The following is a 17,714-nucleotide window of genomic DNA, read 5'->3' as shown; positions in this document are numbered from 1 at the left end:
GACTGAGTAGATTGGGATTATATTCATTGGAATTCAGAAGATTGAGGGGGGATCTTATAGAAACATATAAAATTACGAAGGGAATAGATAAGATAGAAGTAGAGAGGATGTTTCCACTGGCAGGTGAAGCTAGGACAAGAGGGCATAGCCTCAAGATTAGAGGGAGCAGATTTAAGACTGAACTGAGAAGGAATTTCTTCACCCAGAGGGTTGTTAATCTATGGAATTCTTTGCCCAGTGAAGTAGTTGACGCTACTTCAGTAAACGCTTTTAAAAAAGGTAGATTTTTTTGAACAATAAAGGAATTAAGGGATACGGTGAGAATGCGGGTAAGTGGATCTGAGTCCACGAAAGGATCAGCCATGATCTTATTGAATGGCGGAGCAGTCTCGAAGGGCCAGACGGCCTACTCCTGCTCCTAGTTCTTATGTTCTTATGTTTTCAGACCATTAAATCAAAAGTTGCTTCTCATGTACTTTGTTGATATTTAGAAATGAAGACTGATTTTTATGCTACATAATTGGTGCTTTATCCAATATCAAGCTTTATTTTGACATATTAAAGAGCACTGAATGCACCAAAGTTGGAAATTAATATTGTATACCTTGAAGTGTGTGAATTACAATATGGTCCAGAGAATATTTTGTGCCTTACCTGGGATTGTTTGAACCTAAAAGTTACCACATACAGCTTATTGTCATTTACCATAATGTAACCACTGAGGAAATTAGAAAATTCCATATTTGAGTTGCCATCCATGAATTACTACAAAATCCACTAATAAACTTTCCTTTAAACATGAACAATGCAAAAGTCATTTTGTTAAATTTTGATTGAGAAAAGGGACATTAAAAAGTTGATCATTAAAGAAGTGATTTCTCACTTTCCTTCTCTCCCAAACTGGAAAGAATGTGAATTAAAATGGTTGAGGCGATCTTTCAAAATGCAGTTGAAACATGACATTGGAAGAGCAAAAATATGAAAATGTCATTGTGAACTAGAGATCTCCAGCACAAACTGTACTGTCAGTGCACCTGGTCAGGCATTCAGTTCGTAAAAGTAATAACTCGGGCAAGCCATCCAACCACACAAAAGTGTTCAACCAACATTTCCTCTCATTGTGTTTGACACCATCGGCCCAATTCAGTGCTCATTTCTCATCAATGCCACTGCAGCACTGTGGTGCTTTCCTCCAGGGTGCGAATGTGAGCAAAATAATTGGTGTGAAAAATCCTTTTTTGCAGAGTACAAGAATAAAATACTTACGATGAGAAAAATCTATTTCACATTGCATGGAAAAGAATGGCTGAATGTTCTCCTCCTGTTCCTCTCTTTAAATTATCCAAAGTGGATTAACTGCTCAGAGGCTGATGTCCCAACACCAAGTCACACTTTATTTACTTGTGCACAATGCACTGGCTGTGGCCAGCCAGCTCGGAGTCAGTCCTCAACTGAGCAGATGCTAATCTCCTGGTTATATTTGTCAGCCAGAGCTTTCCTGATTGGCCCAGGTTAACAACCCCAATCAGGAACTGTGTAGTTAATGAGGTCCACCTGGTTCCAATTACTGCATCCCTCCCTCCAAGACCAGGGACGTCGGTCTGGTCTTTCGCTTGTAGCTTCTCATGTGATGCTTTCGCACCAGGTCTGATTCCTCCAACTCGAACTCAGCTCCAGGCGGTGTATACCGGGCTGTGACCTGTCTCTTACATCCGGAGCATCTTGGAGGAGTCTCCTCCTGTTCTTCCGGCAGCAATGGTATTGAGGCTGCATCCATTTTGAACTCAGAGGCTTCCTCGACACTAGACACAGGGGGAGCACCTCCAGGTTTCTGCCATTCTGAGGGGCCAGGTATGTTTTACTCCTGCCCCGTTTGTGAGGTAACGGCTTTCAGGTGATACGTGTTTGCTCTGGACTGTATCACCTACCTGAATTTCGTAAGTCACGAGACCTGACCTCACATCAACCTCACCTTATACCCATACAGGGCCATTTCCATGGTTCCATCACCAAGTCACCCTTTATTTACTTGTACACAGTACACTGGCTGTGGCCGGCCAGCCAGCTCGGAGTCAGTCCTCAACTGAGGAGATTCTAATCTCCTGATTATATTGGTCAGCCAGGGCTTTCCTGATTGGTCCAGGTTAACAACCCCAATCAAGAACCTCGTGGTCAATGGGTCCACCTGGTTCCAATCACTACACAAAGTCTCACATATTAAAAATGAATGCTTAAGATTTTATATTAATAAACAGAATGCATATCTGGTCATAAGTTGGAATTTTTTTCAGGAAAAAAAACTTAATGTTTCTTTAAGAAGGGCTCCTTCTCATCTTAGCTGCATCTGATTTTCCACTCAACTAATTCTACTAGAAAAGCTGGCCTGGACTTCAAGAATACTACATTGTTGCACATTTTGTACCTCAAATCATGCAGTCGAATTCTGAGCAGACTGTCTACAGGACATTTTTAACTTATTACTCTAGCTTTGTTTGGCAATCACTGTGTAGAGGATCATTAAATGATCAGATATTTCACTGCACTCCCCATTCTCATGAAGGAACCCAACCAACTGAAGACAAATAATCATTTGTGATGTTGGCAGAAAATCAACAAGATAATTTCTATATTTTCTTGCTGTGATTAGAAGTGATTAAATTACAACCTGTGCATAGATAAAGAATTCAGAGTTTCTTGCCCACTGATTATAAGTCTGATTGGACCAATTCGTTTAGTTATAAGCAATACTGTTATTGAATATTAAATTTGATATGGTTTCAGGGTAAAACACCATTGCCAATTTGATATGGTCTGAGTATTCCCTATATCCTAATCCTTAACATGTGCCAAAAATACTGAGTTATTATTGAGACTGATGTCTTGAACATTATTAATAATGCTAACAATTTATACTGGTATACGATCTCAGACTTGCATACAGTCTGGCCTCTGTGCACAGAGCAAAGGTACAGTATTTGCAAGCAGGCTACTGTTATTATTACTGCTAATAATGGTGAGGAAGCTTCCTTAATACTGAAATGTCATATATTACGATGCCATCTAAATGTCTTTCAGAAACACTGTTGGCCTGGTCTGGGATCTATGCAATAATTCAACAATGTCTATACAAAATATTCCAATAAACAATTATTAAATATTTGGAAATTAGGTAAGAGTGCCAATACCTTTTTTAGGATACCACTATTGAGTAAATATACATTAGATATGATTAAAACAAGCATAAGGTTTGAATCTTACTTTCTATGTAATTCATTGACTCTCCCATAATAGCATTGCCCATCTGAGGGATCTGCTGTTATGAAAAGCAATATTTAAATAAATGCAATATTAATTTTTCAAAACTTGCAAAGATTGCCAAAAAGTAAAAAGGCACGTACTGATTCTGAAGGACAGGAACTGTCTTTATCCTTGGTTGTAAAGGCTGAACCCCAAAAAACAGATGAACATGCAGCAAAACATTCTGGTAAATGTATGTTTTGGAAAAGTGATTGTGTGTTTTTGATAAACCCCAAGGTTGAGCGTTAATGCTGTTGAGCCCTTAAATTTCTGACTTTTTCAAGGAATTCCAAACAGCCTGAGGATAGACTGTTCCTGGATAGTGCTACATTAAACCCTAATATGAAGGTAGTGGTAATTTGATGCTAAAGATAACTTTCCTTGGTGTTTAGGTTTCCCTAATTGTACAAAAGCATTAAACAGGTCATAGTACGAAGTTTGTAAAAGGAAGGATAATTTGGATAAAACTTGGTTGATAGACATGAAATAAAAAGTTAGAGTTAATGAATCAAAAACAAAGTTACTGGAAAAGCTCAGCGGGTCTGGCAGCATCTGTGAAGACGGCACGGTGGCTCAGTGGTTGGCACTGCTGCCTCACAGCACCAGGGACCCGGGCTGGATTCCACCCTCGGGCGACTGTCTGTGTGGAGTTTGCACATTCTCCCTGTGTTTGCGTGGGTTTCCTCCAGGTGCTCCGGTTTCCTCCCACAGTCCAAAGATGTGCTGGTTAGTTGGATTGACCTTGCTAAATTTCCCATAGTGTTCAGGGGTGTGCAGATTAGGATTATAGGGGAATGGGTCTGGGTGGGATGCTCTGAGGATCGGTGTGGACTTGTTGGGCCGAAGGGCCTGTTTCCACACTGTAGGGATTCTATGACTCTATATTGTTCAAGTGTGGCATATAATACCCTGTTTCTTTAGATTCAAGTGAGGGAAATCAGTACAATACAACATCATGTTCGTATTTTTGTTAAAAAAATCTTCTTAATGAAAAACTGTTTCGAACTTTAACAAGAGAGAATGTAACCATCTCTAATTATTATTCAAAGCATTATTGAGACTGCATCCTCTATCATTAACATTCTGGGATTACCATTGACCAGATATTTAACTGACAAGCCATGTAAATACCCTGGCTATAACAGATCAGAGGTTGGGCACTCTCTACTGAGTAACCATCTAAGAGAATCCATTCTATGGTATTTTCTAGTTGTCTGCATGAGTCCAACAATGTTCAAGAAACCCAACGTCGTCCAGGACAAAACAGTCTACTTGATTGGCACTCTGTCCACCATACTAACTATTCCCTCTCTCAACTACCAATGCACAGGGGCAACTGTGCATTCCATTTGCAAAATGCTCTGCAGTATCTCACCAAAACTCCTGTGACAGCCCCTTCCATACCCACAACAAGGACAAGGTCAGGAGAATCATGGGAACCCGCAGGCCAGATAGTAAATAAAGGAACACTTTGGCATCTGACCAGGGAGGGGCAGTGCTGCTGAATCTGTGAAAGCTGTCATCAGGTGTCTAGGGGAATGCTGTCAGTATGGGTTGCTGGGCAGTGTGCGCATACATAGAGACATACAATAGCTGCATAATAAACAAAGACAAAATTACTGGACAAAGTGTCCTAGCCAGATCCTAGTGAGGACATGGAGACACAGGTCTCAACTACTTGACTGTCCCAAAAGCTCCAAGATGTTTGATCATTCTGACGGTGACATCACAACTTGCTAATTACTCTCCAAGCCATACACCATCCTGACTTGGCATCACCATTCCTTCACTTTCAATGGGCCAAATGTATGAAACTCTCTTCCTAACAGCATTGTGGGTGCATATTCACCAAATGATCTGCAGTGGTTCAGGAAAGTGGCTCACCAGAACCTTCTCAGGGGCTTTTATGGCTATGAAGCTAACTATAATGTTGTATTTCGTGAACGAGATACCTGATGGAAGTTCAAACTGTGGGAACTTGAAAGATGAAGATTTTTTTTTTCTCTGTCTTGTTGACATTATGGCAGCTCCAGTTAGTTTCTCATGATGCATTACTACAACAGAATTAAGTTGTAATTATATACCCAAGGTATTTCATTGGGACACTATGAAACAAAATGTGACACTGAGCTACATAAGGACATTTTGGATGAGGTAATCAAAACTTGGTCAAAGAGAGAGATTTTAAAGAATGACCTAAAAGGGGAAAGTGCGATAGAGAGGCTGCATGGCGTATGGAGAGAATTCCAGAGCTTGAGGACTAGAGACCTTCAGGCATAGTCACCAATAGAGGTGTGATTAAAATTAGGGATACTTAAGAGACCAGAATTAGTTAAGCACAGATATTTCAGAGTTGTTGTCTTGAAGGAGTTTACAGACGTAGGAGCATGCATTTGGAGAGCTCTGAAAAGAAGGGTGACAATTTTAAAATCAAAGAATCACTTTACAAGAACCTAGTGTGGGTCAGCAAACACAACGGTGATAGATGAATGAAGCTTGGTGTGGGTCAAGACAAATTAAATTTGGTGCGATTTGAGATATGGCAGCAGAGTTTGAAAGACCTCAAGCTTATTGGGGGGTAGAATGTATGATACCAGCCAGAACTGTGTTGGAATAATCAAGTTGTGAGTCAGCGAAGACACAAATGAGGGTTTCAGAAGTAGATAAGGTGAGATAGGATCAAGTCAAGAGATGTCACAGAGGTTGAGAAAAGGTATTCCCTTATGGAAGGTAAATTACTTGACACAGGATCACCGATAGCACTTCACATCCAATAATTATTTGTAAAGAAGAGTCACTGTTGTTATGTTGGGCAACATAGCAACCGATGTGTGTACACAGAGGTTCCATGAACATTAGATGAATTAAATAGCTAGATAATTGTTTATGATGGTGTTGACTGAGGGATGAATCTGGGAGAAGCACCTGATTCTGCCTGAACACTAGAATGGTGTTTTAGCATTTATCTAGGCCTTTAGGATAGGGTCTAGGCTCCACATCTTACCTGGAAGATGGCACCTCCAATAATATGTGCATAAATCTTGGAAGTGAGATCCCAGAGCCTTTTTGGGTGGAAGTGGTATCAGATGAGCCAAGCAGAAATAGTAAACATCTTTCAAAATGATGGCTTTGGTGCTGGAACAATAATATTCACACCAGAGGAAAACTTTAATGTTTAGTTACCCAATTGTTTGATTAAACCAACCATGGCACCTTGGTACAGGAAGCCTTTCAAGAGAGTGAGTTGAATGGAATGTAATGATAGCAGAAGATTGTTGGTCAGGAGGATAGACTGAGCTCTCTGCTGCCAATAACAGGAGTCCAGAAGGCTGTATTGCTTGCCTGGTTTGGGACATCTGCTCAAGGCTGGAGCAGTACTTGCAATGGAAGGAGGACCCAGTTGTTTTCATCAACATAGGTGTCAATGACAAAATAAAACTGGGAAAGACAGCTGTGAGAAGTCAGGATGAGCAGCTGGGACTAAATTTAAGAGCAGAATGTCAAAGATGAATATTTCCTGAGCCATGAGCAATTTGATATGGGACAAATAAAATTAGAGAGGTGAATTCATGACTCAAGAACTGATGTCAAAGAAATCAGTTTTGTTTCATGGGTCATCAACACCAGTACAAGGGTAAATGGAAACTTGGGATCAATTTCATCTGAACAGTGTTGTGACCAGTGTTCTTATGAATCATATAATAAAGTTACAAACTAAATAAGGAGTGAAGGGATCACATGAGAAAAGATCTGGCAAATCAAAGGGATACAGTGAGGAAGTAGAACAGGGTAATAATTTGGGGAACAATAATCAGAGTGGTAGATGGTACAGAGTATAAGAGTGCACCAGCAAAAAATGGCAGAGATTGTAAAATTGGTTTAAATAAAATAATTAAAAGTTCTGTATCTGAATGCATGCATGATTAGTAATAAAATGGATAAATTATTAGCACTGATAGAAGCAAATATTTATGAAGCCATTACAAAGACATAATTGTAAGGTCACTATGGCTGGGACTTAAACATTGAGGGATATCATTATTCAAGAAAGGAAGACAGAAAGCAAGAAATGATAAGCTAGCTAGCTGAACATCTGCCATAGGGAATTTGCTAGAATCCATTGTTATTGAGTTTCAACAGAATACTCAGAAAATCATACACAATGTAATCAGGCAGAGTCACCGTAGTTTTGCTAAAGGAACATTGTTTTTAATTAAGCCATTCAAGTTTCTTGAGGAAGTAGTAAGCTAGATGGATAGTAAGAAATCTATAAATATAGTGAACTTGGATTTCCAAAATCCACTTAATAAGGCACCACATTAAGATTTACAATGTAAAATCAGAGCCTAAGTTGTAAGTCTGGATAAAGGATTAGTTTGCTGACAGGAAGCAGCGAGTAAGGATAAATGGTATTTTTGTATCTGTAAGCTGTATCTATTGGAATGCCTTGGGGATTCATGCTAGGGCTACAACTATTTATAATTTATATTAATGACTTGGATATGGGACTGAACTTGCCCATGACACCAAGGTAGGTAAGAAAGTGAATTGGTAAAAAGAGGTGGAGTGTATCTAAAGGGATAAAGAAGTTAAGTGAGTGGGGAAAATATTGGCACATGGACTATGATGTGGGACAATATAAACTTGTCCATTTTGACAGAAACATAGAAATGCAGTATTCTTTTTAAAAGGGGAAAGAATTACAGCATTCAGTGAAGCAGAGATATCTGGTATCCTGGTGAATGCATCTCAAAGGAACAATTGCAGGTAAAGTAAGTGATTAGAAAAACAAATAGAACTTTTGCATTCATTGTAAGGGGTTTGGAATTTAAGAATAGGGAAATTTTGCTCCTGCTGTACAGGGCCTTGATGAAGCCACATTTAGAGTACTGTTTTTAACTTTGGTTTTTGTATTTGGAAAAAGATATAGTTGAATGTTTAAGAAGGGAGGGAGGCCAGTTATAGGCCAGTTGGCTTGACCCTTGGTCATTGGTAAGATTTTAAAGTCCATTATTAAGAATGAGATTGTGAAGTCCTTGGAAGTGCATGGTATCATAGAGCTGAGTCAGCACAGCTTTGTCAAGGGTAGGTCATGCCAAAGAAATCTATTAGAATTTTACTGAGGAGGTAACGAGCAAGTTAGACAAAGCAGAGCCAGTAGACATGATCTATTTGGATTTCCAGAAGGTTTAATATGTTTCATAGGAGGCTGCTAAATAAGAGCCCATGGTGTTAGGGGCAAGGTACTGGCATTGATAGAATATCGGCTAATTGGCAGAAGGCAGAGTGAAGGATAAAGGGTCTTTTACAGGACAGTTGCCGGTGAGTAGTGGAGTTCTGCAGGGGTCCGTGTTGGGACCACAACTATTATACATGAACAATCGGGACGAAGGAACTGAGGGCATTGTTGCTAAGTTTGTAGATGACACAAAGTTAGGTGGAAGGACAGATAGTGTTGAAGCAGGGAGGCTGTGAAAGGACTTGGACAGACTAGGAGAGTAGGTAAAGAAATAGCAGATGGAATATAATGTGGGAGAGTGTGAGGTTATGCACCTTGGTAGGAAGAAAAAGGTGTAGACTATTTTCTAAAGAGGGAAAGTCTTTGGAAATCTGAAGCATAATGGGACCTGGCAGTTCAGTTAGCACTTAGGAAGGCGAATACAAAGTTGGCATTTATTTCAAGTGGGCTGGGGTGCAAGAGGAGAGAGGTACTGCTGAGGCTGTATCATGTTTTGGTCAGAACATATTTGGAATATTGTGAGCAGTTTTAGTCCTTGTATCTAAGGAAGGATATGCTGGCATTGGAAGGGGTCCCGAGGAGGTTTACAAGATTGATTCCGGGGACAAAGGGCTTATCATATGAGGAGTGGTTGAGGACTCTGGGACTGTACTCAATGGAGTGTAGAATGATGAGAAGGGGTGGGATCTGACTGAAACTTACAGAATACTTCGAGGCCCAGATAGAATGGACATGGAGAAGATGTTTCCACTAGTAACAGAGATTAGGAGCTGAAGGCACAGCCTCAGAGAGAAGAGACAACCCTTCAGAACTGAGATGAGCTGCAATTTCCTAATCCATGGAACTCATTGCTGCAGAGGGCTGTGGAGGCCAAGTCATTCTCTGCATTTAAGACAGAGGTAGGTAGGTTCTTGATTGGTAAGGGGATCAAGGGTTATGTGGAGAAGGCAGGAGAATGGGATTGAGAAGCATACCAACCATGATCAAATGGTGGCATTGACCTGTTGGGCCAAGTGGCCTAAATCTGCTCCTATATCTTCTGGCCTTATGGTCTTTTAAAGGTAGACTACAGATGTTTTTCTTGCCAGTGACGCTCACATCCTGTGAAAGAATAAAAACAAATTGCATATTTTGCCCTACAGTATTCACAGTATCCCTGCTACCTAAATGGCAGCATCCAAGAAATTGCATCAATGAAAACTGAGGAAGTTATGCTCAAGCCTCCTGTTTTTTTTAAACTTGTTGAATCAGAATTTCAATTTCTCTCATTTTAACAGAGCTTTTGACAGGAACAGAACAGAATTCTTACAACATGAGACGACAGAAAATCTTGCTTTTTTGACCATTGAAATGTGTGGAAAACCACCACGATTTCTAACAGTCTCTGAAACAATTTACACAGAAATCCACGGGGAGAGACGGTGCTCCTCATTTCAAGCCAGTGACAGAGGGGCAGGTTATGGACAGAATAATCACACTGGCTGTTTGATACTGCCAGCCGACAAGAAGCCTGATTAATTTTGGTATCAGGCATCATTTAAATAAAGTCTGTAAACTACCAGTTTAAAAAAAAAGCACTGAGACACTGCCTGCCAGCTCAGGGAGGAAGTCAGTTTGCAGGAGGGCAAGCATTTAGAAGAGTGACTGGAACTAGGGAACTATAGCACTCTGGCAATTTCTCCATAGTGGTGAGCCGGCAGGTGACTTACTTCAGTGGTGTCAGGTAAGGGCATGGGTGGGGTGTTGGAGGGTGCAATTGGGAAACACAAATTGCATGGTTGAGGATGCAGTGATGAATGTAGAGCATTCATGTTCTGTATTCTCTGAACAGGCTTTTTGCAGCATGGAGCCCGAAATTGCCTCAGGTTTTTAAATATGTCATAGGAACCCAATCTGTCAAAGACCTAACTGTTTATAGCGGGAGCACAGGCCACTTAAAGAAAGGATTCTCAAAACTAAATACTCATAAGCCTGTAACAGAAACTCAATGATCATTATTTTCTTGTCTCACTGTAGTTATGCTCCTACTGGAAAACAGGACAGTAATGATATGAAAAGTCTCCATAGAAGAGCCATATCAGATCTGAAATGTTAACTCTGTTTCTCTCTCCACAGATTCTGCCAGATCTGGCGATTCTCTGGCATTTTCTATTTAAATTATAGAAAACTCTCCTCTAGTTCTATCATTTTGAGTTCAAAAATTATAACTCTGTTGGATTTTTATGGATACACTTTCAAAATCAGCACTAATTAGATTAATTTGCGAATAGTGAGCACACCAATATTGTTTTACCATGGACTTCACTTTATGGCTAACTAAACAGAAAGTTAAGGGACTAAATCATTATTGCTATTGGTAGCAGGCACATATTCAACATGTTTGCATGAAGTTCCTGCGTCTGCTATTTATACAATCCCTACAGTGTGGAAACAGGCCATTCAGCCCAATCAGTCCACACTGCCCCTCCAAAGAGCATCCCACGCCAACCACCATACCCTATCCCTGTGACACTGCCTTTTCCATGGCTAATCCACCTAGCCTGCACATTCCTGGACACTATGGGCAATTTAGCATGGCCAGTCCACTGCACCTGCACATCCTTGGCCTGTGGGAGGAAACCGGAGCACCCAAAGGAAACCCACGCAGACATGGGCAGAATGTGCAAATTCCACACAGACAGTCACACAAAGCTGGAATCGAACCCAGTCCCTAGGGCTGTGAGGCAGGAGTGGTAACCACTGAGCCACCATGCTCCCCTTATTATTGTGGCCTTTTTCTTTATTCACACATGGGACGTGGGAGTCGCTAGCTAGGCCAGCATTTATTGTCCATCCCTCGTTGCCTTTGAAAATGTGGTGGTGAGCTGCCTTCTTGAAGCTCTGCTGTCCATGTTTTGTGAGTAGACCCACAATGTCATTAGGGAGGGAATTCCAGGATTTTGACCCATCAACACTGAAAAAATGGTGATTTATTTCCAAGTCAGGATGGTGACTGGCCTCGGGGGGACCTTGCAGGTGGGAGCATTGATCCCTTCTAGCAATAATTTCCTGTTTCACTGTTTAATAAAAAACAAACACTGATATAAACTTTTAAGGCTTATTCCTGATTTTACACAGAATCTTTTGGAAGGAATTTGTCCTTACCAGGTTGATCATAGATTGGTTTCTTAAATTGCCAAATAAAAGTTTATCATATTGCAACTAAAACAACTAATCTTACAAGAACATACAAAGTCCATGGAATTCAGTGCTATAATTAGAATGTTGTAAATGCTAGTTCTACAGATATAAAAAGGGTCAACAGAACACATTCATGCACAGAAGGAGACCGTTTGGCCCATTGTGTCTGCATGACCTATTGGAAGAAGATATTTACCTCATTCTGTTAGACCTGACCTTCTCTGCTCGGCCCTCCATATTCTTCTTTCTCAGATAATAATCCAATTCCCTCTTAAATGCCTCAACTGAACTTGCCACCGACACATTCTCAGGCAGTGCATCCTGTTTGATGAAAATTCATTAACCACTACTCTCTGTTGCCTGTTACCCAGCCAATTTTGTATCCGTATTGGTCCCTTTTATTCCATGAGGAATAAGTTTCCTCACAGGTTTGTTGTGTGGCACTTTATCATTGACATTATGAAAGACAATGTATAACATATTAACAGTATTACTATCATCAACCCACTTTGATACCTCGTCAGAAAACTCCACTAAGTTACTTCATTATGATGTGCCTTTAAGAAATCCATGCTGGCTTTCCTTAATTAACCTGCATTAACTCAAATGACTCTTAATTTTGTCCTGAACTATTGTTTCTAGAAGCTTCAGTACCTTGAGGGTTAAACTGACTGGCCTTTCGTTACTGGGCTTACCTTTACATTGATTTTTGAATAAGGAACCGTAGTGGTGTAAATGCAACCCAGTTTGATCTTTACCCCTTTGGCCACGCCACAGAGTTCAAGGTTCCAGGGTAATAAAATTTTGAATTTGACTGTTGAAATAGCTTACGGAAAGTGGATAAGGAGGCACTCCCATTAATTTGCCAATTATATGCATAAAAGGCACAAAGTTTGAGCACTCGGTTTTGCAACATGTTTAAAAATTGACATTTATTCATGGGCTTATATACTCTAACCATTCCAAATTTATAGTGATATATTTTGTTGCATTTTATTTAGTTGTATCAGTGGTTGTATTTTAGGAGTGCACACCATTATACAGGGACAAATCAGGTGACCTTCACTTGCTCTATTTAACTTTAGGACTGAAAACATATATTGAGGAACATACGATAATTCTTCTCGAGGCCAGTCCTGATTGATTTCAAACTGGTAACTTTTAGTTCTGCAATAAATATATGCTATATATCTTTATATTACTTTACTTTTGGACAGCTTAAGGGAAACAACTTTGATCTGAGTCAAATACTAGTAAACAGTTCATTATAAGTATAAAGGAAATGTGGTGGCCTCAGTATAGCCACTACTACATGGGATGTCGTTTGACTTTATAAAAATTCTTCTGTTTACAGTTAGTAGATTACCCTAATGATGAATAAAAAATGAAGTCAGAAGCACAGATTAAGCAAATGAGTTTTAGTAGGTCCAATATCCAAAATGGGATATATTTTCTCTTTAATAGGATAGAGTTGATTTTTGTTTTTAATGCCCGCATGTTTAGAATTATTTGAGCAGATCATAGAAACGACAACAGCTACAGGGACTAGATGCCAATATCAAAACCCACCTGATATGTGTTCCAGTAAAATGACTAGAATGAATACCCATCAAGCTTTGTTCTTGGTAATTTTCCATGAAGGTTTTCCTTTCTACACTACACCTTGGCAATATCTAAAGCTGAAGCAGTGAAAAACATCTGGCTAGTGTCACGTATTGAGTTTTTAAAAAATTTTACCTGCTGGTGAAAAGGCTTCTGGCTTATTTTTGTGTTATTTTGAGAAATTAAATGTGGATGAGAGATACACCCTCCTTGTGTCTCCCTTCAAGGAAGAGATATCAAGCATCTCACTGACCAGGCAATCAGATACTGAAGAATAGATCATCAAGTTTCCCAAGGGATTGTGCACTACAGCTGAAAGATAAAGAGATAGTAGGAACTGCAGATGCTGGAGAATCTGAGATAACAAGGTGTAGAGCTGGATGAACACAGCAGGCCTGATACTGCTTGGCTTGCTGTGTTCGTCCAGCGCTACACCTTGTTATCATAGCTGAAAGATAAAACCAGCTTTACATCATCTTGAGATATCAGAAAGGGATATAAGGAAGGAACTTGCAGTAGATCATTTCAAACTATTTTATGAAGACGCTGTTAATTTGTACAGAAATATGGTAAGTAACCTGCATACAGCAAGGTTTCGCAAATAGGAGACAAACAGAAAATCAGTGTGTTGTAGTGCAAAGTCAGACAAAGAAAATCAGATAGAAGAATTTCCTAAAACTTCCAGCAATGCCAAGGGGCTCTTATGTCTAGCAGACAAGGCCTACGATCTGAATGATGACAACATGATATGCAGCACATCCTGCACTGAAGTGTCAACTTCGATATTTTAGTCTTCAAATCTTGAGTGGAGCTTAGAACCCACAATCTTTTGCTTAAAGGGATATAAGCTCTGAATTACTGCTGTTTTGTGAAAACAAAAGCTGTGAAGAGATTGTACCACTTAGATCAATATTATAAGAAGCTGCACTTTAAGAAAATCCCTCATCTGAAATTGCATAGCCTTGAAGGTAAAAAAAATTATGGACTTTAACAAATGAAGGTGATCTATGATATGGACCAGCCATTAATGTTCACTGCTTCAGATAATTTGATATTCTTAAATAAGGGACTTAAGTTGAGAAGTCAGAATGCCTGCAGCGAGAAAACTGCTGAGTGTCTCAGTGCCCTTCTGTATTTAACTGGTCCTGGCAAAAGAATCCTATTCTCAGAGTGTAGGGCCCAGATTAATGGTGGACATGACTGCCATCTTGGTAGATATGATGATGCCAATCTGGACTGATGCAGTAGCTGAGAGATACCATCATGATATCAGTCTGGTATTAGAGGCAAATCCCTGTTTTCTGCTGACCTGGGTCAGAGGAGTGTTACAATTTAGATGGTGTTACCCAGAGACACACCAAGAATATCTGAATTGTCTTCCCTCTGGAAACTTGCATGCATCTCCCTCTATTGGTGAATGGCTTAATTGATGCAGCACAACAACGCCATAACTAGCAGGGGAAATTCAGAGCCTTATGTGTTTGTAAGAAGAAAACTAAGGGTTTAATTGAGAATTTGTAGCAAGTCAAGTGTACTCAGTACAAAAATGTTTCACAAATTAATGAATAAGCAGGAATGTGCTGAGCAATTTGAGTCGTAATTCTCATAACTGGGAGGGAAAGGAATTTTTTTTAGCTACAATTTTGTTTCCTTTACAGACAATATTTATTATTTAGCATTTACAAAGGTCACCCAGAATTTTATAATTCATTCTTTGGGTAGATATAGGAGAGGTAATTATTTAATTTTATTGGTTTAAACTATAAAATCAGGTTTTATGATTCAAGTCTTAACATGGTTATCACCATCATGAAAAATGTTTGAGGCATTTTAAGTTTGGGGAAGAGAAAAAAGCCTTTCCAACAGTAGTTTCATAAGTCACATGATGAGATATTTCAGTATATTTATGTCATCACATTGTGTGTTGGCCAATAAACAAAAAATAGTTTGCCAAACAGTTTTTCATGTAGATGGTGCCCTTTTAAAAAAATCAGTAACATCTTGAAAGAGGCAACAACAGAGTTTGGTGTAAAAGTGTACACATTAACTCATAGAAATGTACTTTGTAATGTTAACGCTGCCAATGGACTTGCATAAAACAAGGATGTTGTGGGAAATTTACGTTAAGTGAAAACTATGTGAAGTGAATTTTATATATATATCAGAAACAAAAACAGCAATTGCTGGAAAAATTCAGCAGATCTGGCAACACCTCTGGAGAGAAATCAGAATTAACGTTTTGGGTCCAGTCCACAGTTCTTACGGTTTTGAATTATATTATCCATTGTTTTAATTCTTTGTTCAGTAATTGTGCCTTAGAAACAAACTATTAGCTATCAAAGAGAGATTTAGCACTGCAAAGTGACAGCCATACACTTACTTTTCAATCTATCCATATCTAGCATTTTTCACTTTTCATGCCCTCTATGTATACTGTTATCGAAAGAAGAGTATGTGCAATTTTCAAGTTTTAGATTCAAAATTACTTAAGATTTAGTGTATCTTGTGCTTATTCAAATTATGAATATTAATAATTGTAAATCAGGATTTTGTTTATGGAATTTAAAATCAGTGATAGTGCATTGTGGTAACTCCATCTATCATTTGAAGATTCTAACTGCCAGGTCTAAATAAAACCATTATCTGTGATGTACTGTGAACCTCAAAACCAATTTTTGTGTCTGTAACTTAACAATGAGACCCTGTTTTGCTGGAACAAAGAGATCTTTTGTATCAATATTAAGTACTTTCCTAAATTAATGCCAGAAAATAATTACCAATTAACAAAAAATATGCAAAAGCCAACTCTCTATTAAAAGTATTCAAAATATTTTTGTTCATTTTTATTGGCACCGAAGTATGTTCTTAACTTGTCTACATCTCGCTATTTCATTTAAAGAGACATTTTTAAGAAGAACTAGTTTGAAGCAGAAGCAAATTCACTGTGGATGAAATTACTGAATAGACGTAGCACATGATTTCTCAAATCGAACAGGATCTATGAGAAGCCGCCCTGAAGTAGGGGTTGAGACCTGAATTAAAAATAAATAGAAGGTAGAATAGTCTGGCGGGATTAATGATATTGTTTCATACTGACCAAGATGGACTAAGATTTCATTGATGATCTTTGCCAAATTCGCTAACTTCGGTGATTTAGTGAAGTTAGGGGTTGGAGGCTGAATGCAGGAATGGTCATCATTACATTTGGATTCATACTCTGGGTTAGAGCAACGAAAAGCACCAGCAGGATTTCCATTCCTCATCAGAACAGTGGTTTGCTGTTTACAAGTGCAGAAACACACATACCCGAAGACAGCAGTGTCAGACTAGACCATGATGACCCCCTTAGCCAAATAGCCTGAAAGCACTCACTCTCCTACATGATAACTGATCACTTTTGTAAAGTCCCACCACCTAACAGGACCAAAAAATGCAAAGCTGGTGGGATGGGAAAAGAAAATTCTTCACTGGATACAGTTCAGGATTTCTTGTAAAATTATCTGACACAAACACACATTATAATTGGCAGACTTGACTGGAATATTCGCTCTCAATATATTTTTGGAACAAATCCAAAACAAAATGTACCGGAGCACCAGCAGATCTGGAAGCACAATAAAAGCAGTTTCACTTTGGATTTCATCTGTAAAATTACACAACTACAAAACTGGTTTTCACATCCTAAAATGTATTGCTACTGTTTTCCATATGAGTGATTTATGATTAATCCACAGACATGGTCTCACATTTCAATATCATTGTTTTCCTGAAGTAATTACCCAAGACAGATCTAATTAACTAGCCTGTGCAATACAATAAGAATTGTATCCATGTGGAAACAAGGCTGCCAAAGGCCACAGCAAAACACCAAGATGTAGTTTCAAGCATCTTTAATGAACTGAGTAGCTTATGTATACCGTGGGGTTGCTAATGCAGAACTGTGTACACAACATCCTCTCTTGTAAGAGCACTCAGTACAGGTCTGACAAAGTACAGTTCCCCATCTTGTTGAGTCAGCAAATAGGCTAGACAGGAATTACTGGTTACAAAGTTTTTCTGTCAACCATGTTGATTGCCACACTAACATTTTGCTGAAGAGATTATTGTAAAACATGATTGAGTGATGTAGGCTAGGCTCATGTCTAGTTTTCAACAATTAGTTCTAGTTCCAAGATCAGAAAATATATATATAGATGATTAAGGATATTAAGAAACCTTTAGGGAACCTTATACAACACGTGTAAATCACTGACTGGCCTTAGTGAGGCATTCTAGGCACATCAAGGTGTGAAGGTGGCCTCAAGACTTCAAAGTCAATAAAACAGGTGCCTTTCCGAGATTTTTCTATTAACAGAACAAGTGTGGAATTCAACAGTTTTTATTGGTTAAAAACTTT

This window comes from Rhincodon typus, chromosome 1, assembly GCF_021869965.1.
Source record: "Rhincodon typus isolate 14 chromosome 1, sRhiTyp1.1, whole genome shotgun sequence".
NCBI lineage: Eukaryota > Metazoa > Chordata > Chondrichthyes > Orectolobiformes > Rhincodontidae > Rhincodon > Rhincodon typus.
The sequence above is the reverse complement of the archived record's forward strand: the minus strand, read 5'-3'. Positions refer to the sequence as shown.